Source organism: Bos taurus, chromosome 29, assembly GCF_002263795.3.
Source record: "Bos taurus isolate L1 Dominette 01449 registration number 42190680 breed Hereford chromosome 29, ARS-UCD2.0, whole genome shotgun sequence".
NCBI classification, from domain to species: Eukaryota; Metazoa; Chordata; class Mammalia; order Artiodactyla; family Bovidae; genus Bos; species Bos taurus.
The window spans coordinates 11,920,871-11,945,092 of NC_037356.1; the positions used below are offsets into that span (position 1 = coordinate 11,920,871).

General features: G+C 41.0%; 1 protein-coding gene and 1 long non-coding RNA gene across 18 annotated transcripts in view; one reads left to right on the plus strand and one right to left on the minus strand.

Moving 5' to 3' along the window:
• DLG2 (discs large MAGUK scaffold protein 2) overlaps window positions 1-24,222 on the plus strand; it is a 2,323,126-nt gene that overhangs the window by 1,988,185 nt on the left and 310,719 nt on the right. The gene's annotated exons all lie outside the window — the stretch shown is intronic.
• LOC132344244 (uncharacterized) overlaps window positions 1-24,222 on the minus strand; it is a 57,665-nt gene that overhangs the window by 819 nt on the left and 32,624 nt on the right. The window lies entirely within an intron of this gene.

Genomic DNA, 24,222 nt, shown 5'->3' on the forward strand with positions numbered 1-24,222 from the left:
ATGGCATCTCAGGGATTTCTTATGTATACAACTTTCCTTTCCTTTCTAGTTTACTGTTGTTAATTGCTATTGTTCATGTATCACAGTTAAATTATGTATGTATATGTGTGTGTGTATGTGTGCATGTGTGTTAAAAGTATAAACAATTATTGTTAATTTAAAAAATAACCACCAATTTGGAAATATTGCTAGTTCAATACATAGATTAACTATATTATGATTTTCCTCTTTCTCATCCTAAATTCTTCCTGGAGCCCCCTTTATGGATCCATCCATCTTTCCATCATCAATCAGTTCATCCTTAGTCTATTGCCACATATCCGATTTCTCCAAGTATGATACATGAAATCTGTTTTAGTTAATCTGGTTGGTATGTTCTAATTTTTACCAAAATATTAGGAAACAAAACGTCATGTGACTCTAGAATCTGTGCTTCTTAGCCACGTCTTTCTCTTCAGCTCTTTCTCATATACGTATACATCCACTAAAGGATACCACCACCTCCTGCAACTGGAAATCTCCAGGATGTTTCCTCAATGCATCCATTTTCTAGCCTTCTCCTAGTTGCTTTCGTTTTCTCCTCAGCCTCCATCTAACACATAGAATTATAAAATATGACCAAAAAGATGATTCCTGGAAATTGAGTCTACAGATTCACTAGAAGGTTCTCTCCAGATACTTTAATGATTAACAATGCTGAATCCCTCTGTCTTGTCCATACACCAGTTTGGACCTAGAGAAATGTAATGACGACAAAGGGAGATACCATTTCCTACTCTTAGAAAACTCTCTTGACCTCATTCTCTATCCTGGGAATACAATATCCCAAAATCATTTCAAAGGGATTAAAAATCTTTACAAAGATAATTATATGTCATGCCTACTCCCACTGTATCATCCCTCTTCCCATCTCCATAGCAACTCTCATTCCATAATTAAATATATCAATCCTTGTATCTATCTATATAATCCACCTATATAATGATTTTATATGATTTTGCGGATCCCTTGGCATCTGGTAACATAAAGCATTCACTCCTTAGTACTGAAAGAGACTAAGTATATCCTTGTGCTGGAGACATTTTGACAACCCAGAAACATCTCTAAGATCCTTATTCATCTTTAGAAACATCCAGCTCGAATACATGGAAATGAAGAGTCTTAATCCCATTCTTCAGTATACAAATAATGCAGAGTGCGCACAAATCATTGTTAGATAACCCTCCCATTTGCTAAGAAATTTCAGGATGTTAGGTAACTGTCTCCACAGAGATGAAAAGAAGAATATAAACCAAGACAGATTTAAAATACTTACTAACTTAACTCCATCAAAAGGAAAACAAATCAAAACAGATTTAAAATACCTCTTAACTCAGTATTCTGGGTTCCCATCTAGTTCACCCCCACATCTTTTTGACTATCCCCTTATTTAAGCCAGTCCTCAAATATAAAAATACAGCTTTGTTCTCCTTTCCCTGACTCTGCAGCCAATGCTTTATTGACCACGTTTAAGCCACATCACTCTTCTGAACATTGATTCTCTTGCTTGTTAATTAAGATGGTTAGAGAGATTATTTTTAAGACTCTTTCCAGCTGAGCTCCTATAAAAGTTAGTTTACTGTGTCTTCTAATTAAAACTTGTCGTCTAAGAATAATAATTACAAGCAGTTAATTTCTAAATGTTCTCTTATTCCACATATTTTAAAACATGGATATTCTGCTTTCATCCACTTGTGGGAAGGGAAAAGATCTGTATCTATGGAAATTTCTCTTTCTGTGTTTAATAGGATTTGAACCCTCCAATAATAGTTTTAAGTGTAATTCAAGTGGAAGCACTTATTGCTTGTGGCTGCTTCCAAGATGAACAACTTATTATACATGGTCTCTTTGTTTATAGACTCATTGTAGCCTAAATCTTGTCCACTTAATAAATTAAATTGTAATTACTAAGCCTACAAACAGATTTATTGAGGTTGAAAGAAAGTAATATGAAAAAAAATCAATTTCAGGAAATCAAGTGCACAGAAAACTGAAATAGAACGGTTTAAATTCTCAGAATCGCAAGTAATAGCAACTTCAGCATGGAACAAAAACAAGCCTAGGAAATACAAAATATACATCTTTAATGTGCTGTTTAGGTTCCTAATCCAAATAAGATTCCTGGTAGACTCATTGACTAAGTCTGTAGAAGGCAAAAGTATCCAAATTGTGCTTTGGTGCAAAATAATCTTCTCTTATTCCCTCTTTGCATTTCCTCATATCATGTTTCCACTGCTAAGGATAATTTGCTTTCTTAATAAAGAACTGCTGATGCATTACAAAAATTAAGGAATAACAAAACAAAAATTCATTCATCCAGTTTTTATCCAGCTAATGTTTATTAAATGCTTCTGATGAGTGACACGCTGCCCTGAATGCTAGAGCTAGAATGATGAGCAAAACAGACATGGCCCTTTCCCTAATGTACCTACAGAGGCCAAGTAAAATCACACTAGTGATTATATTACTATTATATTAGCTTATGGAGCCTGGTAGGCTGCAGTCCAGGGGTCTCTAAGAGTCGGACACGACTGAGCGACTTCCCTTTCACTTTTCACTTTCATGCATTGGAGAAGGAAATGGCAACCCACTCCAGTGTTCTTGCCTGGAGAGTCCCAGGGACGGGGGAGCCTGGTGAGCTGCCGTCTCTGGGGTTGCACAGAGTCGGACACGACTGAAGTGACTTAGCATTAGCATTAGACAAGCTAATAAGGTGGTCACTTTAGAAAAAGAGAAGAACTTGGATCTAGACTCTTGGAGTCTAGAAACTCAAGTATGTCCTTAGAGTACAGTATGTGTGTGCATACTCAGTCACTCAATTGTATCTGACTCTTTGTGACCCTGTGGACTGTAGCCCTCCAGGCTCCTCTATCCATGGGATTCTCAGGCAAGAATACCGGAGTAAGTTGCCATGCCCTCCTCCCAGTATCTTCCCGACCCAGGGATCGAACCCACCTCTCTTATGTCCCCTGCGTTGGCAGACAATTTCTTGACAACTAGCACCACCTGGGAAGGCCTAGAGTACACTAAGCCAGATCAAACCCAGACCAACAAAAAACTAGAGAGAGGGTTAAGAAGGAAGCATCTCCCCCAAACAATATTTTCTTTACTCTCAAGGATAAGTAGGTATGAATTTGTCCAAGTCCCATATTTAACCAGTCCCATATTGGTGGGCATTTGATCATTTTAATCTTTTGATATCACAAACAATGTAGCAGTGGCATATCTTCTACTTCTTTGTCTCAGTTGGCTTAGCAGTGGGAAAGCATTTTTGACTAGTCACAAGACGAGTAAACCCCTCAAGATAAAGCATATTTCATTCATTGTTATATCCCTGGTCCCTAGCACAGTGCCTAGCTCATAGTAGGCATTTAATAAATGTAGACCAAACAAAAAAATTTAATGATGCCAATGAATTAATGTATCTATTTTACATAAACTTTTCACTTTTTAATTTCAACTAAAGTATAAGAAAATATTGATGAGAGAAAAAGGAAGATGATTGCAGGAAAGAGAATAATTAAAACTAGCCTATATGGAGCACTCACTATATACATGTGTGTATATGTGTATGTGTGTGTATGTATGTGTGTATGTGTGTGTATGTATGTGTGTATGTGTGTGTGTGTTCAGTCACTCAGTGGTGTCCAAATCTTTGTGACCCCATGGACTATAGCCCACCAGGCTCCTCTGTCCATGAGATTTTCCTGGGAAGAATAACTGGAGTGGGTTGCCATTTCCTCCTCCAAGGTATCTTCACCATCCAGAGATCGAACCCACGTCTCCTGCACTTCCTGCATTACAGGTGGATTCTTTACCATTGAGCCACTGAGGAAACCAAAAATCTCTGTATGTGTTAACTTATTTAAACTTTTCAAGAACCTATGAGATCATTTCTATCGCCTTTTCCATTTGCTCATTTACAACTGAGGAAGCAGAAACTCAGAAAACATAAATGGTTCTCCCAAGGTCAGACAGCTAACCAGTAGAGTAAAACCAAGATTCAGTCTCAGTCAGAAAGACTCCAGAACAACCACTGCACTAGATTGCTTGTCATAGGAGAGAGGAAGAGGAGCCAGATTCACACGGTGACAAAAGGGTCGGAGAGAAAAATCTCAAGGGATGGAAAGAACATGGAGAATCCAAAGAAGGGAAAATGCCATATACCCAGAGAGAGAAGGGAGAGAGGAAGAGAGGAGGAAAAGATAAGCCAGACGGGGAAACGGAGATGGGAGTGTTCAGGTCAGGCAGGGCCCACAGGCGGGTGGGATCGTGAAGTTTAGAAAGCAGATGTGACTGAGAACAGAGACAAGCAGGACTGTCTTGGAGTAGACCCTGGCCAGGGAGCAGATCCAGGATTAAAAAAAAAAAAAAAAAATTACTCTTTCTTTTTTAAATTTGTTGTTGTTCTTTTCAGGCTATTGGAGATTCGGGTCTGTGGTTCAGTTCTGACAATATTTGTGGCCCCAGACTGGCATAAAGGCAGGCAGAGGGCTTCACTTAGTACCTGTGAGGACTTATGTGATTGACAACCTTTCTGAGCCTGGAGTTCTTCACCTATTACAAAGCAATGATCATATTTACTTCCCAGAGTTGCTGGAAGAATTGAAGGAAATGGATGTGGAATAACTAGAATGTAGACAGCAGTCATAAATGACAGCTAAGATCACAGCCCTCAACAACAGGCTCGTTATAGTAGACACTGTGCCCTTCTGCTCTAACCAGAGCTTTGACACTGTGCTTAGAGTTATCCCTAAGAGGACCAGAGCCTCCCAGAATATGGGAAGCATTAGTGATTAAGAGTTTCTACTGAGAAATCAAATAGATAGGGTTCGAGTTCTAACTCTACCATTAGCAGCTGTGTGCTCTTGGACAATTTAATTTACCTCTCGGAATATCATTCTTCATCTGTAAAATGGGGATTCACACCCATGACACAGGATGATTTTGAGAATTAAGGGACCCAAAGCATGTAAAATGCTAAGTACAATTCCTGATAAATAGCACATCTTCAATAAGTGCTAACTCTCATTATTATTACAAGTATCAGAAAGCCTATAATGTGGTTATTATGTGGAGAGAAAAGCAGACCTAGAGGGGAAAGGAACTTGAGAAGACTCTTAGGAGACTGTAGAGACAAGCTTTTTGAGAGATTTCTTCAAGTAACAGAACCAATGTGGAAATAAATGGGAGTCTCCAAATGCTCTCTAAAGACTCCTAGAGTCCAGTGAAGGAATTGCAGGAGCAGGGGTCAGGGAATATGGGAGGAGACAGCTGAGTCCTGGCCTTACTCCCATTCCAACCAGAGCAGCTTTCTTTGTTTTTCATGTTTGGCCTTGGACACATAAAGGATTATGCCACCAAAAAACAGTTTTAAGCTGTTTTAACAGAAGGTGAGAACGGCTGTTTAAATTAAGGTGCATATATTTGTGTGGTTAGAACCAAAAACAGCTGTAAGTTCAGTTAATTTTCTACCGTAATGTAAACTCCATGAAAGCATCAAGTTTTATCTGTTTTAACCAATTCTGTTTCCTCAAGGCCTAGAACCATGCCTGGCACACAGTAGGAGGTCAATAAATATTTATAGAATGAATGAATGAACTAAACAAATGTTCACGCCTTGCATTTTCTCTCGAACCTCAGGTGGCAGAGCAAATTCATCCCCACTGAAAAGCATTTTAGGAGTCACGATAGTTAACTAAAGTTCCCAAATATTGATTTTGCTTGCTGAAAAAGTAGTCGATGTATGAGAGTAGGTTATGTGTTCCCTAGATTGATTCTGGCATCTGCTGACCAGGCTGCCAAAATCAGATACTCTCAGTTTTACTTTCATTGCTTGTTGTGTGAAAACAAAGAAATTAAACAAACCAAATACTTTTTTCCCAGTGAACTGAATGCTAACTTTGTACCTTTCTGTGAGTCTTGGAAACATTGAATAAAATCTAAAATATTAACTAGCACAAGTATGAAACTTTACAGTTTTTCATCTGATACACAGAACTGCAAGAGGTGAATAAAAAAGTGATACTATCATCATTTTAATGCATGGATAAGGAAAGTGAAGGTCAGGAAAGTAATGTGACTGGTCCAGGGTCATGCGAGTCGGTGCTGTGGCTTGAACTTGAACCCAGATCCTTTGACTACATTTCCTATGCTTCATGGAAGTGGTGTGTGGGCTCAGCTGTGTCCAACTCTTTGCGACCCCATGAACTGTAGCCCACCAGGCTCCTCTGTCCTTGGAATTTTCCAGGCAAGAATACTGGAGTGGGTTGCCATTTCCTTCTCCAGGAGATGTTCCTGACCCAGGGATCAAAATTTCATCTCCTGCACTGGATTCTTTACCAGGTGAATTCTTTACCACTGGTGCCACCTGGGAAGTCCCTTGTGCTTCATACTGTTCTTCAAATGTTCTTTAGCATTATAGTGTTTCATAATTCTTTAATCACGATAAGGATAGTTGAATCAATCTAGAATGATCAGGCTTTCCATAAGTTTGCTAAATAAATATATTTTGGGAAAACATATGTTTTTAGTGGGTGAATGTTCAATTGATGATGAATGGTTTATCACTTTAAGCTTATTTTTCAATGGTAGTATAATTACATGAGTTCAAAAATCAAAATAATATTAAAACTTATATGCTGAGAAGTCTTGTTTCCATTTCATCTCCATCGACCTCATTTCCTTTTGCCCTTACAGGCAGCCATGTAATTAATGAGTAACTTATCCAAGTGTAAATTGAAACTAAGAGCAGAGAGGAATAGCAGTAAGTCTTATTTGCAGTGTTTTAAAGGAGGGAAAAAATGTTTAATAGGAGAATGCTTAACAGTCTAGAGAATCAATGAATAAACAATTGTTATTTCTTAGCTGGGTTACCATTTACATCTGCTCCTCATACATTAAGATATTTTCCTCAAGTCAGAAATACTTTTATAAATGTTACATTTTCTTTCAATGTGACTATCATAATACTTAATATGCAGTGTAAATTGCCAGGGGATCATAATTTCTAAAAGAAACCTTCATGCAATTGTTCTTCATTAATATGATTTTTTTCTAGAAAAATCTGGAACACTTGTTATCCTCAAATGGGGTCACTGGAGTCCAAAGGGATCTTAAATCAGGGTTAAAATCAACCCATGCTCTTGGAAATATGTGCAAGAGTTACCTAGTTTCATATAATAGACATTTTCATATAAAGGTATTTAATAATCTTTACTATGGGATAGTGAATATATAAATTCCTCTTTGTTTAAGGTCACTCAGAAGAATCTTTATAAGCAATTGACTTTTTGTAATATAATCACAGCCTATCTTATCCAAATTTTTAAGATTTTTATTTTCTTTTAGATGCTTAAATTTCTTAAAAATAGGTATCATTCATTGTGGAAGACTCTTCTAGGAAGCAAAAGGAGGGATGTTAAAGAGTTTCAGTGATAATTCTCAGCTATTGTGATTTGGCAGTGAGCAGCAAAAACACAAAGAGTATTTTTAAAGAAACATAATTACCCATAAAATTGCAGACAAAAGTTGCTTTGAGTAACTATTAGTGAGAAATAATGAAAGTAGAGTGTCTACACAATCATTATCAAAACACAGTCCAAAGAAATAAAGATGTGAAGATGGTGGGGTTGGGAGGAGGGTAGCAGGGAAGACATGATGATAAAATAATGAGGAAAATCAAATGTTCTCAACCTGGATAGTTCTAATTACAGTTAGGAACTCATTTCCCCCTCTTTCTAGTAGATTCAACAGAAAACATTTTTAATAGTCTTCTGATAAATGCATATTTCATCTTCTAATTGGAAGCAAAGAAAGTAGATTTTCTTGTTAATCTTTTATTTGATCATTTGTGGTTGTTGGTGATATTGAGATATTATACAATGCATTATTGTAGGGCTTCCCCTCCAAGCTGTTATATTTCTCACAACTTGTGTTTCCTCATTGAAATTCTATCTTTGTCTTTCCTAATTATAAACCCCAAAAAAGAAAATTACAGAGAGCTTGAGACTATGGAACAAGATATAAAGAAGATGCAATATAATATCTGAATATAAAATACAATCTATTTATTTTATAAAATGAGAGTTGGTCTTTAGAATAAAACTTAAATTCACATATTGAGCCTTATATGTTTTCATCTTCTGTGACTTAGCAATTATTACTCTCTCTGCCCAGAATTTCCTTCTTCCTTTTTCTACTTGACATATTCTTTTTCTTTTGAAAAGTGAGCTAAAGATCACCTCCTCCAGGAAGGCTTCCTGGCTTTCACTCCATCTGCAATAGAGTAACACTGCTTCCTACATGCTATCTCAGTTTCCTGTACTGCTGCATTTCTCTCTCAGTCTTGCAATTCGTGTAAAGCACTGTCCAATCTCTCTACAGACTATAAGCTTCATGGTAAAACAGGGATACCACAGTAGGTAGTGAATAAGGTTTCAATAAATGACTGAATCAGTCAATGAAGATCTGAGTGCTGGTGACTTTTTTAAGCCCAAGCATCTTGAAAATGGGTTGGACCCTGTGGAGAAGCTGATGCTGGCTCTAAGGATAATAATAAACATAAACACCTGTGAATTTCTGATTTTACCACCATGAATTGTCCACCTATTAAGAAGTGAACCAGTTTCAAGAACTCAAAGAAAAAAAAATCACAAATGAACATGGAGAGAGTAGGTTAATAATGATAACTGTTATCATCGTGGCTCAGTTCAGTTCAGTTCAGTTGCTCAGTTGTGTCCGACTCTTTGTGACCCCATGAATCGCAGCACACCAGGCCTCCCTGTCCATCACCAACTCCCGGAGTTCACTCAGACTCATGTCCATCGAGTCAGTAATGCCATCCAGCCATCTCATCCTCTGTCGTCCCCTTCTCCTGCTGCCCCCAATCCCTCCCAGCATCAGAGTCTTTTCCAATGAGTCAACTCTTCGCATGAGCTGCAAGGTACTGGAGTTTCAGCTTTAGCATCATTCCTTCCAGAGAAATCCCAGGGCTGATCTCCTTCAGAATGGACTGGTTGGATCTCCTTGCAGTCCAAGGGACTCTCAAGAGTCTTCTCCAACACTACAGTTCAAAAGCATCAATTCTTCGGCACTCAGCGTTCTTCACAGTCCAACTCTCACATCCATACATGACCACAGGAAAAACCATAGCCTTGACTAGACGGACCTTTGTTGGCAAAGTAATGTCTCTGCTTTTCAATATGCTATCTAGGTTGGTCATAACTTGCCTTCCAAGGAGTAAGCATCTTTTAATTTCATGGCTGTAGTCACCATCTGCAGTGATTTTGGAGCCCAGAAAAAGAAAGCCTGACACTGTTTCCACTGTTCCCCATCTATTTCTCATGAAGTGATGGGACCGGATGCCATGATCTTCGTTTTCTGAATACTGAGTTTTAAGCCAACTTTTTTACTCTTCACTTTCACCTTCAACAGGCTTTTGAGTTCCTCTTCACTTTCTGCCATAAGGGTGGTGTCATCTGTGTATCTGAGGTTATTGATATTTCTCCCGGCAATCTTGATTCCAGCTTGTGCTTCTTCCAGCCCAGCGTTTCTCATGATGTACTCTGCATATAAGTTAAATAAGCAGGGTGACAATATACAGCCTTGATGTACTCCTTTTCCTATTTGGAACCAGTCTGTTGTTCCATGTCCAGTTCTAACTGTTGCTTCCTGACCTGCATACAGATTTCTCAAGAGGCAGGTCAGGTGGTCTGGTATTCCCATCGCTTTCAGAATTTTCCACAGTTGATTGTGATCCACACAGTCAAAGGCTTTGGCATAGTCAATAAAGCAGAAATAGATGTTTTTTTGGAACTCTCTTGCTTTTTCGATGATCCAGCAGATGTTGGCAATTTGACCTCTGGTTCCTCTGCCTTTTCTAAAACCAGCTTGAACATCAGGAAGTTCACGGTTCACGTATTGCTGAAGCCTGGCTTGGAGAGTTTTGAGCATTACTTTACTAGCGTGTGAGATGAATGCAATTGTGTGGTAGTTTGAGCATTCTTTGGCATTGCCTTTCTTTGGGATTGGAATGAAAACTGACCTCTTCCAGTCCTGTGGCCACTGCTGAGTTTTCCAAATTGGCTGGCATATTGAGTGCAGCACTTTTACAGCATCATCTTTCAGGATTTGAAATAGCTCAACTGGAATTCCATCACCTCCACTAGCTTTGTTCGTAGTGATGCTTTCTAAGGCCCACTTGACTTCACATTCCAGGATATCTGGCTCTAGGTGAGTGAATGATCACACCATCGTGATTATCTGGGTCATGAAGATCTTTTTTGAACAGTTCTTCTGTGTATTCTTGCCACCTCTTCTTAATGTCTTCTGCTTCTGTTAGGTCCATACCATTTCTGTCCTTTATCAAGCCCATCTTTGCATGAAATGTTCCCTTGGTATCTCTAATTTTCTTGAAGAGATCTCTAGTCTTTCCCATTCTGTGGCTACCCATCATTGTGACTAGCATTTCTCAATATTTACATGTTAACCACTTCATCTTCACAAACACTGTTACGTTATTATCTCTTTTACATGTGAGAGGGAATAAGATGTCAGAGAATTTACACAATTAAGCGGCAGAAGCAGAAGTCCAACAGTGGTCTCCCTTATCCCAAGCGGGGCCAACAGAGTTCAACTATCACACTTTGTGTCCTCATCTAGTCCTCACTTTTTTTTTTTAATTCTTCACTTCTTTAGAAAGGAAAAAAGTCCATGATCACACAACTAATATAGGACATGTTTGAACATTTGATAGCACTTCTCTTCAAAGCCTTATTAAACATGCATGGTCTTAAAATCTGCAAAGCTACCTTGTACTGCTAAGCCCTGGGGCTTTAGAACTCCCCTTTGCTCTAAGAGGGCACTTTCCTTAAATCTGCAAGATGTTGCTTAATAAAATGCACACCAAGTGTCTGAGCAATTGAAGGAAGAGAGTAGTGATTATGGTTTAAAACTGGATATAAAAAGAAAGCAGATTACCACTGAAGTGAGGATTTCTGCATGTCATTTGGTTTAAATGGAACTATGATTAGGAAGAGAAAAAAAAGACATTGGAAAGGTCATGAAAAGGAAAATAGTAGCAATTTTGAATTTCAACTAAATGGATAAAATCTGGGGCATCACAAATGGAAATACTTTCTAAAGCTCTCAACACTAAAGCATTTAACCTAAAAAGTATAGATGCCATAGAAAATTATATCTAATCTCAAAGGGGCAACATATTACATTGATAACTAATGAATTCTATTTGACTAAAATGATATCAAATATATATAAACGTGTTGCTAAGATAATGAACAGCTGAACTTTAGGCAGCAGCAAAACAAAGACATATAAAAGAAAAAAAATATATCAGAATCAGAAAAAAACCTGAGAAGGATGAATTTTATTGTCAGAAAATATATATTATCATTCTAGTCACAAACATGAGATTACAGACATAATGAGTTTAATTACTGAACTGCTGGAAATTCAATATTTGGAAGAAAATAAAACTTCTTATGAAGAGAGACAGAAAGATGTTTGAGGACAGAGCAGAAGTCAAAGACAGTGCTTCTGATTCTTTCTAGCTTCATGACTTTGAGAAAATTATTAAGCCTCTCTCATTCTGTCATCTGTGAAAAGGAGTTGGTAATATCTTCTTCATAAGGTAATTTTGATGAGCGAGTCATAATCAGAACTCCTGGGACTTCCCTGGTGATTCAGTGGTTAAAAAATCCACCTGCCAATGCAGGGGACACAGGTTCAATCCTGGTCCAGGAAGGTCCCACATGCCGAGGGGCAATTAAGCCAGTGTGCCACGACTACTGAGCCCGTGAGCTGAAACTATGAAGACCCAGCACAGCCAAAAAATAAATTAAAAAACAATTTTTTAAGAATCTAATCTTAATAGTAAAAAAAAATTCCTGGCTCCTAGAAAGTGCTCAGTAAATGCTAAGATAACGAAAGGAAATGTTGCAAAGTGCTTATAATGCCAGACACTACTCTAAGTGCTTTACATACATGTAACCCTTTAGCAAGTCCTTGAGATAGAGGCTATGATTGCGCCCATTTTAGAGATAAAGAAACTAAGGCACAGAAAGGCTAAACAACTTGTTTGAGATCACACAGCAGGGTAGTGCTGGAGCTCCCGTGTCCCTGTTCTTAACATCACAGTATGCTGTTATTACATATTCATACTAAGATGATAGCCTGCTTCAATTTCTCCATAACACTACATACAATTATCTCTCTCTCTTTTTTTTTTTTCTAATGATCTTCCTTCTCCATGAGAGCAAGAATTTAGACTGTTTTTTTTATCTTCAGTACCTAGAATACTGTTAGGCACAAAATAGGTATTCAGTAAAATTACTTATGGTATGTTGAACCATAATTGTATATACTGTTGACAAGGAAGAATGTTGAGGTACTTCCCTGGTGGTCCAATGGTTAAGACTCTGTGCTTCCAATGCAAGGGGCATGGATTCAATGATATACATATCTGATTCTGATTTACATATCAGATTCTAAGAGATTATATTATGCAAAATCATTGCTAGTAATGAATCAGAAACACTCCCCGAAATTAACAATGACAGTTTGTTTACAAAAGATCGCCTTGGTAACATGCAAACCACATATGTTTTCCCTCAATTGTTGATAACAGAATTAAAGACAGGCACACAGTCTCGTTTTTTCTCATTTTCCAAACTGATAAGAAGAAGGAACACAGTAGAACCCAGCTTTGCCAGGGATCACAGACAAGAAATATCAGTCACAAATAGTCTGACCTCATAACTCATTGTAAAAGAAAGCATTCAGTGAAATATCCCCAAATTAATCTTAGTCATATTGTTTATAAGAAAAAAAGATGATGACAGCATTCGCCAGCATCCAAGTTGCCCAGCAAAGAACAATGTCAAGGAAGGAAAGTGGACATTATATGCTGCCAAGTGCCCTCAAGATTCCACCACATGGGCCTGCTTTTCATTTACTATCCACACCTACAGCCTAGGTGAGAACACCCAATCACTTCATTGTATTTGAGTCATGACTCTGATGCGTTTGCTTTCCATGGTGGAATCAGGTAGCGCTTTCCTACAATAATACATGCATATGTCTCCTTTGTTCCAGCCCTTTGCTCCACACTGGGAACAAGGGCTCCCCACTCTCAAAGGCTGAAAAAAGCGAGGTCTGTTTGACTGCCCTATTTGCCTGAAGTGTCTGTCTACATGCTGTGCCGCGCTTGTGCTCAGTTACGTCCGACTCTTCTCGACTCTTTGGACTGTAGCCTGGCTCCTCTGCCCATGGGATTTCCCAGGCAAGGATACTGGAGTGGGTCGCCATTTCCTCCTCCAGGGGATCTTCCTGACCCAGGGATCGAACCCACATCTTCCATGGCTCCTGCATTGCGGGACTGTGTTAGCCACTCAGTCGTGTCCGACTCTTTGCGACCCCATGGACTGTATGTAGCCCACCAGGCTTCTCCATCCATGGAATTCTCCAGGCAAGAATACTGGAGTGGATTGCCATTCCCTTCTCCAGAGGAACTTCCCAACCCAGGGATCGAACCCTGGTCTCCTGCCTCGCAGGCAGATTCATTACCATTTGAGCTACAGGGAAGTCTTGGATTCTTTAACTGCCGAGCTGTTGGAGAAGCCCAAAATGAATTCCTATAGATGAAAATACACGCAGCCTTACATACTGGATCCTAACCCTTATTTGGGAAACTTCTAATCTCTCCATTAGAACTGAAGGCATGTTAGTGGCTCATACCAGGCCCCGAATTTGGGATCCTGTGCACGGACAGTTTTGTGATTTCTGTTCAAAAGCAAGTCCAAATTCAAAGACTTTTCCTCTCTGGATATAAAATAACAATGCAAGGCTAAGCATTTTAAAATCTAAGTAATGTAGTAATAACATGGAATTTAAAAAGATGAATCTCTTCTTTAAGATAGAAACTATCAGGAGAATGAACAAAACAAATCTGCTACCTCTCAGTGTTTCAATTAATTCTTCTATTTAATGAGAATCTAAAAAAAAAAAAAATTTGCTGTAGATTTTGTATTGTTTATTTTCCATCCCAGAAGCCTGAGAGAAAATGAAGACATTTTAAAGACTATCTTAAACACTCTGATGAAAAACAAAGGTTGACATGTAACTAGGAACATTTCTTTAGAGCTTTCTTTAGGCTACATTTTTACAACATTAGAGACCAAAAAAGAAAAAAAAGGAACAAAGAAAGTCAACACATTTTCCTCAACATTAGTTCTTTCCAGCCTAGATAAGGGACAATGAGAGAGGGATATGTCATTTTAATACTATAATGGAACAGATAGTCTGCGGTAGAGTTTTGAACGGTCTTTCCAGAAACCTGGATCGTGCCCAAGTCAGATCCAGGACGTGTATCTTCCTATATACCAGCACCCACATGGCAGGGCTACTAGCCTAACTTCTGCAGTCTGAGAGCTGACTTTGCCTCTCCCCAAGCTGGGATAGACTGCAGACATCTGGCCTCAAAGGAGCTGTGATTACAGTGGCTGAAATATTTAGAGAACACCTGCTAGGTAAATAAAGAGGCATTGTAGTGGAGAGGTCAAAGCACAGATTTTGGACCAGACTCACTGTGCTCTAATTCTAAATCTGTACGTTTTTAGCTAAGAGACCTTGGGCGAGGACCTTAACCTCTTGGTGCACCAGTATCCTCATTAGTAAAGTGCGGTTAATAATAGTAGCTATTTTATAAGATTATTATGAAAAGGAAATGAGTTAGTATTTGGCAGGCTCTTAGAATAATGCCTTGAAGATAGTAAATTCCAAGTACTGATAGAGAGATAAAGGGACCCACATCCAACCTCCAGATCAAGGCAAAGTCCATGACGTTAGACGTCCACCTCCCTTACGCTCTCTTCTATGGCAGTTGGCATTTGCTATTTAACTTTTGTTTAGCACTACTCATTCACGTTGTTTTAATCTGATTTTGTCTGCCCAAATGTGGTCATTGAGACAACCACCGTATAGTATTGAATATCTATTACACACCAGCACTCTCCAGGTCCAAAAACTGGGGGTGGTAGAGCAACAAACTACTCCCTCAACCATAACCCACACCACCATGACCCCTACTCTGCTTTTCCCAGCTCTGTCTGGTAGCAAAAGCCTATATATGCTTCTGGTCATGTGATAGTATCATGCGGATTTTGGATAAACTGGTGTGAGGCACTCTCCCATTCATTTAGAATGGCCTCTCCCTCCCTGGTGGCTCAGACAGTAGAGAATCCACCTGTCATGTGAGAGACCTGGGTCTGACTCCTGGGTCGGAAAGATCCCCTCGAGGAGGGCATAGCAACCCACTCCAGTATTCTTGCCCAGAGAATTCCATGGACAGAAGAGCCTGGCGGGATACAGTCCATGAGGTCACAAAGACTCAGACATTACTGAGAGAAGTTTCTTCTTTCTCAATCCTAAACAACTCCTATACAGGTAGGAATCTACCGAAACAGTTTTTCAGCGACTGTTGCTCAAACCCTTAGCCATATTGGCTTACCTCCGTTCTAAATGCCCTGGGCTAGATGCAATGCCTGTTTTATAAATGGAAATATTTTGTATGGTATATTACATGTTTCCATTTTATAAATGGAAATCTCAGAATTTGAGATCTGGCGTGGAATAGACACTCGCTATTTTTTAAAACGAGTTAATACAAATGAACTAGAGAGAGGAAGACTATCACTCTGTAGGGGATGAATGAGCCTGACTAGACAGAAATTTGAAAGTAAGAAGTGGGATGTGGAGCTGGCCTAATACCCATGTTAAGAACTTAATCCTTTCCACTTAGGATAAGGGCTTCCCAGGTGACTCAGTGGTAAAGAATCCACTTGCCCATGCAGAAGATACAGTTTTGATTCCTGGATCTGGAAAGATCCCTTGGAGGAGGGCATGGCAACCTACTCCAGGATTCCTGCCTGGAGAGTCCCATGGACAGAGGAGCCTGGAGAGCTACAGGCCATGCAGATGTAAAAGAGTCAGACACAACTTAGTGACTAAACAACAAACAACTCGGGACAATGAGGAACACTCCAAAGGTGTTAAAAGACCTCAGTGCATTCTGTGTAGTACTGAAGATACTTCTCTCAGTCGTGTCCCCAGCAGAGGGTTGGGGGAAGACCAGAGATAGGTAGAGAGGTTAGTAAGCTGCTACAGTTATCTAGCAAAGAAACTGTGGCTATAGACATGGAGACTGGATTTGTAACTGATTTATTTGGAAAAGGTTTTTTGAAATGGTAAGATTAGAGAAGAGAATGAACAGGCATTGAGCTGAAAATCTAGAAAAAAGAAAGAGCGTGGGTTTAGAATTTGGGTCTCAGCTTTTGCACTTATGGCACCTATAAAACCCAGGTCATTCAACCTCTTCAAACTTCAATTTTGTCAGCTGTTGATAATGAGAATTATAGCTGGGCTTTTCAAATTTGGCGTTCTGTTCTTTTTCATATAGCTTAAACCTGGAGACAGTTTCTACTTGTCAGGTACAGAGATTTTAATGAACTGGGCGTGTCCACATGCTCATGTCCTGAACATGTAAATTTCAGAAACTTCCAAGAAGGTCCCAATTGTATTGCCTTGATAAGGGTATTGACTTTGTTTATTAAGCAATTCAAAAAAAGCCACCCCCACCCAAAAAAAAAGAAAAACAGTTCCACTGTCAGTGCCTTTTTGTTTATGGAAGTGAATAGAAACTTCCTAAGCAGGGAAAAGTCAGTATGTCCTCTCTGCCCTTCAAAAATCATAGACCAAGTTTGGTGTCATCCATGCTGGGATGATTTATTAGAACATCTACAGGAACTTCAAGACTCCTTTTCTGATGCCCTACTTGTAGGTTCTGGGATCTGGGACAGAGCTAAACTGAGCTGGTAATTAGTATCATTGTAATTACTTATTTGGGTCTTCTTTATAGAACCTTCCCTAGTGAAGAACAGCAGGTTGGATGGTCCACTTCAACTGCTGGTATAAATTTCATTGCTGAGATATTTATGCATTTTAAATAAACACAAAGCCCTCCAAAGTTCTCTGTGTATGTGTGTGTTACTCGCTCAGTCATGTCCGACTCTTTGTGATCCCATGGACTGTATGTAACCCACCAGGCCTCTCTGTCCATGGAATTTTCCAGGCAAGAATACTGGAGTGTGTTGCCATTCCCTTACCCAAGGGATCTTCCCGACCCAGGGACTGAACTGGAGTCTCCCTCATTGCTGGCAGATTCTTTACCATCTGAGCCACGGAAAGCCCAAATATTCTATACTTTGCGGGCAAGAGGGACCTCTCTAAGAGAGGGAAGTCACTTTTCAAAGAAATATGTGGAGTGGCAGGACAGTGGCGTGAGTGTAACTAGTTGGACAATGAATTCAGGGAGAACCCACTGAGCATTGAAGTCCTACTACCAAAAATCAATAAAAACAGCCAGAATCAAAGGGATTTACTGAAGTTTCCAAGGTCACAGTTGTGTTAATTAAAAAGCCTGGGGGGGGGGGGGTTGAGTGAATTTTGCAAAGAGCTTTTAGATGCCCCCATCTGATTGCTGTTCTCCTGCTGTTCACCATGGGTGCTTGCACTCTCCAGCCCCAAGCCTGTGCAGGTGCCCAAACCTGGATTTGGAATGTGCCCTCTGCCTCTCAGCCACCCACTTCTCACCAACTAGTTTCTAATCACCTCACACAGCCTGCCCTCCAAAACCAGTTCTTCCTCGGGAAAGCTTTGCAGTTGCCATCCTTCTGTCTTTGGAACCATCATTGTACTTTACAGACACTTGTGACTTTTTACTTAGTGTCTTAGTAATTTATACACTTCTTTTTCTCTCCTTTAAGGCAGAATCTTTCTAATTCATCTCTATGAATCTTTAAATATTCAAGGCATATCTACTGAATAAATGAATGAGGCAATCAATTAACCACTTAACCCATCAATGAAAATAAATGAACATATCCTTTGAAGTGTACTTTCTCTGTGGCTGTTGAGAGCATTTTTTTTTTATGGTTTCTTCTCCATTGGAAGGTCGGCATTCACATCCATAAAGATGTTATGTTGCAAAATAATAAACAGCCTAAGACATTATATAAATGGTACAACTGAAATATTGTGAGTAAAGAAGAGAGAAATATAATCAAAATGAGAGCATATAATCCTATGCTTCCTTCCAAGCATAGGAAGTAGGCTTGGAACTGTGATAATTTTTTAAAGTTATTTTTAAGCGCTCACTATATGGCACCCCACTCCAACACTATTGCCTGGAAAATCCCATGGATGGAGGAGCCTGGTGGGCTGCAGTCCATGGGGTCGCTAAGAGTTGGACACGACTGGAGCGACTTAGCAGCAGCAGCAGCATAGGCCAATCACAGGGCTAGGCAGATTACCTGCATTGTTTTATATAATCTTCATAGCAAGCCTGTGAAGTACATACTTATATTTTCTCCATTCTATGGATTAGGAAACAGACTTGAAGAGACCAAGTAATCTCTCCCATCTCACCAGCCATTAAGTGGGAAAGCTGGGCTTCATATGTGACTTTTGCATGACTTCATCTGTGTGCTAGACCATGCTCTGGAATCCTGTAGGATTTGAATAAATGTGACTAGATAGAGTCTGACGGAACAGCCTAGCCCAGATCTGCAGTGGTGTGAAATGAGAAACTGCCTGGTAAACTTAAGGATCAAGGACTTTGGCCCAAAGGTAGACTGGCCAGGGAAGCGTATATCTGTGTGGGTAATAAATTATGATGTATGTGATATTGGAGTTTATAATAAGAAATATAAATTTGGTCTTCATCCCCATTTCTGGCATTGCTGTTGTTTAGTCACTAAGCTGTGTCTGACTCTTTGAGACCCCCATGGACTGTGTAGTCCACCAGGCTCCTCTGTCTATAGGATTTCCCAGGCAAAAGTACTGGAGTGGCTTGCTGTTTCCTTCTCCAGGGGATTTCCAACCCTTGCCTTGGCAGGCATGTTCTTTTTATTATTATTAGTCTTCACTGCTGCACTCTGGCTTTCTTTAGTTGCAGCAAGCAGGGTTGTAGTATAAGGGCTTCTCAGTGGAGTGGCTTTCTGCAGAGCAGACTCTAGGTGCTTAGGCTTCAGTAGTTGCAGACATGGACTCAGTAGTTATGGCACATGGGTTAGTTGCTCCTCAGAATGTGGGATCTTCTGGTGCCAGGAATTGAACCCTTGTCCCCTGCATTGGCATTGGATTCTTTACCACTGAACCACCAGTGACAAAGAGTTCTTGAAACACTTGGAATTTCCTCTTTTGTTGTTAGTGAAGTAGCCTTTGGACTACAGTAAGAATAGGTGCTGGAGAAGTATAAGTAACAGCCTGGACTTGACTTGTGTTTGGCATTTGAAGTGGAGGGTAGTCTTGTGGCACTTTCGTCACTACCTCCAGGTAGAGTTGCACTGTAGGATACCTACTTGCTGCTGCTGCTGCTCCTGCTGCTGAGTCGCTTTAGTCGTGTCCGACTCTGTGTGACCCCATAGATGGCAGCCCACCAGGCTCCTCTGTCCTGGGATTCTCCAGGCAAGAATACTGGAGTGGGTTGCCATTTCCTTCTCCAAGGATACCTACTTGATATCTGAGAATTGTTTGGTGGGAAAGGGGGGAAAAAAAAAACAACCATATATTGGAATCACTGACCAGAAAGTGAACACCTTTAAATGACAAAGAAGCTTAGACTGGATGCTGATGAAAATGAGTGGGAAACTAACCAATAGAAGTAGCAGATTTGAAGATTAGCCTGGCAGTGGTAGGTTGAGTCAATGGAAGCCAAGAGCAACTTTTTTCTTTTTTTTAACAGCTTCAGAGCCTTACTCCCCTCAAAAGAAAAGTTTATAGCCAACAAAAATTTTATTTCAACTTAGGTCTCTGTATGATTGGGTGCTTCCCAGGTGGCTCAGTGGTAAAGAATCCGCTTGCCAATGCAGGAGACACAGGAGACACGGGTTCTAACCCTGAGCTGGGAAGACCCCCTAGGAGAGGAAATGGCAACCCACTCAGTATTCTTGCCTGAAAAGACACATGGATAGAGGAGCCTAGCAGGCTACCGCCCATTGGGGTCACAAAGAGTCAGTCACAAATGATCAACTGAGCATGCGTGCACTCTGTATGATTACCTCCACAGAGCCTTTTTTTTTTTCACTTAAATTCTATTTCTGTCCTCAGACTATGTCCTTGATGATGTCCTATTTGTGTTCTTGACTCTTATTTGGTAGCCACAGACCTTAAGCTTCCTCTTTTGAGTTGACAAGGTCGATAGGGTGATAGACATGCGCTGTGCTTAGTCACTCAGTTACCCTCCAGACACCTCTGTCCATGGGGATTTTCCAGGCAAGAACACTGGAATGGGTTTTCATGCCCTCCTCCAGAGAATCTTCCCAACCCAGGGATCGAACCCAGGTATCCTGCATTGCAGGTGGATTCTTTACCATCTGAGCTACCAGGGAAGCCCAAGAATACTGGAGTGCGTAGCCTATCCCTTTTCCAGGGGATCTTCATGACGCAGGAATCAAACTGGGGTCTCCTGCATTGCAGGCAGATCCTTTACCAGCTGAGCTACCAGGGAAGATGGATAGACATAGTGATGGGCAGTCAAAGACAGATGCATGCATTCACTAGGTACTTGTATAAGTGGAATCAAACAGTATTTGTCTGCACCTCTTGTATATTGGTGGATTAGGAAATGGCAACCCACTCTAATGTTCTTTGCCTGGAAAATCTCATGGACAGAGGCGCCTGGCAAGCTACACAGTCCATGGGGTCACAAAGAGTCAGACATGACTTAGCGACTAAACAACAACAACATGCTAGAGACTAAAGTTCTAACACAACACGCTCCTACCTTTAGGAGCTCACAAGTAAGCACATTCCTCAAGTCCATCAGGCGCATCTCTTAGAGGAGAGAGGTGGCAGGGCAGAAAAGCCCCCGAGCTCCCCTCCTCTCACGAGCACACAAAGCCACAACAACCGTCAGTGACAAAGACTGGAACCTACGATTGCAATAGGTATCCACTAGATAGTATCTACTGGCAGAACAGATTTTCTACAACTAAAGACATGACGAAACCACAACCTTAGAGGCAGGAGTGGGGGACTCATGATACAGACAAATCCCACCACCCCCCAGCATGGGTGACCCACAAACTGGAGAAAAGTCATACTGTTGTTCTCCCACAGGAGTGAGAGCCCCGAGCCCCACACAGCAGGCTCTCCTGCATGGGGGGCACAGGGCCGGGGGGAGTCTCTGGCATCAGGGGGCCAAGCCCTCAGAGCATTTAGTTTTGAAGTACAGCAGGAGAAGGCAATGGCACCCCACTCCAGTACTCTTGCCTGGAAAATCCTATGGATGGAGGAGCCTGGTAGGCTGCAGTACATGGGGTCGCTAAGAGTTGGACATGACTGAGCGACTTCACTTTCACTTTGCACTTTCATGCATTGGAGAAGGAAATGGCAACCCACTCCAGTGTTCTTGCCTGGAGAATCCCAGGGACAGGGGAGCCTGGTGGGCTGCTGTCTCTGGGGTCACACAGAGTTGGACATGACTGAAGCGACTTAGCAGCAGCAGCAGCAGGGCTTAATTGAAAGAGCCCCACAGGTCTGCAAAATAGAGACTTCACTCTCAAAGGCACACACAAAATCTCCTGCAACAACAGGACCCAGGGAAAAATAGTCATCTAATAGGAGCCTGAGTCAGACCTACCTGCTGGTCTTGGAGCATCTCCTAGAGAAGCAGAAGAGAGGCTCCATGCCTAGCTCTCCTTGTGGCCAGGGGCTCGGACAGCCATACTGGAGCGTGTCCACCCAGGCATCAGAACCAGTGGAGGTGGGACCAGGTGGGTCCCTCCCTTCAGCTCATTAGTGCCAAGATCCAGCCCTGCCCAATAGCCTGCAGGTATGCATGCTGGGGCGCCTCAGGCCAAACAACTTATCTGAGCAAGGACACGGCCCCGCCCAAGCTTTGCCTGTGCCTGGAGTTCAGTTGCTAAGTTGTGTCTGACTCTGCAATTCCATGGACTGTTGCCTGCCAGGCTCCTCTGTCCAAGGGATTCTCCAGGCAAGAACAATGGAGTGGGTTGCCATACCCTTCTCCAGGGGACCTTCCCGACCCAGGGACTGAACCTGAGTCTCCTGCATCTCCTGCATCAGCAGACGGATTCTTTACCACTGAGCCACCAGGGAAGCCCTGGTTCTGATACCCACAAATTATTTAAAGTGTCTGTATCCTTGTTGCGAGGCTCTGAAAGGCTCCACCTACTCATCTCAGCCGCTATTTAAGAATACTTTGCTCAAACACTGTAGGTTGGCAATATTATGTACTTAACAAAATATATAATTACCCTGGGTGAATAGCTATTCGCCCATTTTAGCTCAGAAAGCATTGGAAGTTCACACTTAAGCAAGGAACTTGTGGCCCACCAGGCAGTACCAGACCCTTGTAAGGCATGGTCCTGAAGAAAGTCATGTTTTCTGGATTCACACCTGCGCGCTTGAAGTGAGGGCTGTCTCAGCTAACTGTAGGTGGACTATGCCTCTCCGTACTGACACTTGGAGATATTCTTGTGGTTCTAGAGTTTACATAGTTAACCAAAGAATTTGTTGAAAAGAACTAAACCTGCTGAGGAATGAATAAAATAGTTTAATCTTTTATGGAAGCAAAAATATGCATAGTAGAACTTTGATAGTTTCAAAATTAATTTTCAATGCTTTTAAGTGTGACTCTGAAGGTCCATAGCTTGTAGTAATATGTAATTTTGTATTAGGATATGGGAGAACTCTTCATTAAGCGTTAGTCTACTTAAATACTATCTGATTCCATTTATACGAGGTAAGAATAGTCAAATTCATTGAGTCAAAACTCCACAGGTAGATGCCAGGGGCCAGGGGGTGGGGGGGATGGAGTAGGAGGATGGGGAGTTAGTGTTTAATGGAGACAGTTTCAGTTCAGGAAGGTGAAGCATTCAGGAAATGGATGATGGTGAGAGATGCACAACAGTATGAATGTACTTGGTGCCACTGAACTATACAGTTAAATATTGTTAAAATAGTATGCTTTATAGTATGTGACTCTTTTTACAATTAAAAACAATTTTTTAAGAGTAAATCTTAGTATTTCTTACTAAGTCTACAGTAAGAGAGTCTACTAACCAGCCGAATCCTCTTTTAAGAATAGTCTTGTTTTCTTCTCATTCTAACTGCATCATGACTCCCATACCTCTGCTGCTGCTGCTGCTAAGTCACTTCAGTCGCGTCCGACTCTGTGTGACCCCATGGATGGCAGCCCACCAGGCTCCCCCGTCCCTGGGATTCTCCAGGCAAGGACACTGGAGTGGGTTGCCATTTCCTTCTCCAATGCAGGAAAGTGAAAAGTGAAAGTGAAGTCGCTCAGTTGTGTCTGACTCTTAGCAACCCCATGGACTGCAGCCTACCAGGCTCCTCTGTCCATGGGGTTTTCCAGGCAAGAGTACTGGAGTGGGGTGCCATTGCCTTCTCCGCCCATACCTCTAGGTGAAACAAAAACACCAAAAAAAAAAAAAAAAAAAAGGCTTTGGGAAGAAATTCAGAAAAGAGAATATAGAGAGACTGAGAAAAGTATTGTCTTTTGTCAGAAAGTAGAATTCCTATGGTGAGAAGGGTGGGCGAGTCAGCTATTATGGGCTATAATGTTATCTGCTAATTTGGTGGATGAGCTGGGGCCACCTGGCTGAGAAAGGCTGAAGGACCACTCTAGCAAAAGGCAAAATCAATGGCCCCTCTAGAGGGGTAACTGGAGAGCAGTTCAGGTGTTCACTGCCATACACTCTTTGCTGATTGCTGACATGACTTGCCATGATGAGCTGGGAATCAGTTGTCTTTGCCTTGGTTCTGGTCTGGGGCCGCCTCTCCATTATCTCCCTCCTTCTCTTCTGTCTCTGCACTGGTCTGTTTCCAGGACACTTGCACATGAAGGCAGAGAATTCTCAGCCTTCATGTCTAAGATCAGAGGATAACTGTCAACTGAGTTGGACTTCACTGCTATGTTTGCATAGCTCTGACCACTGGGGTCTCTATTTGCTTTCCCACAAAATGCGTAATCTAGGGAACTGAGTAGTTACAGACTTTTCTCCTCTAGTTCTGCTGATATTTCTGTTGAAGCTGTTCACAGTAAAACACTTTCTTTTTTCTCTG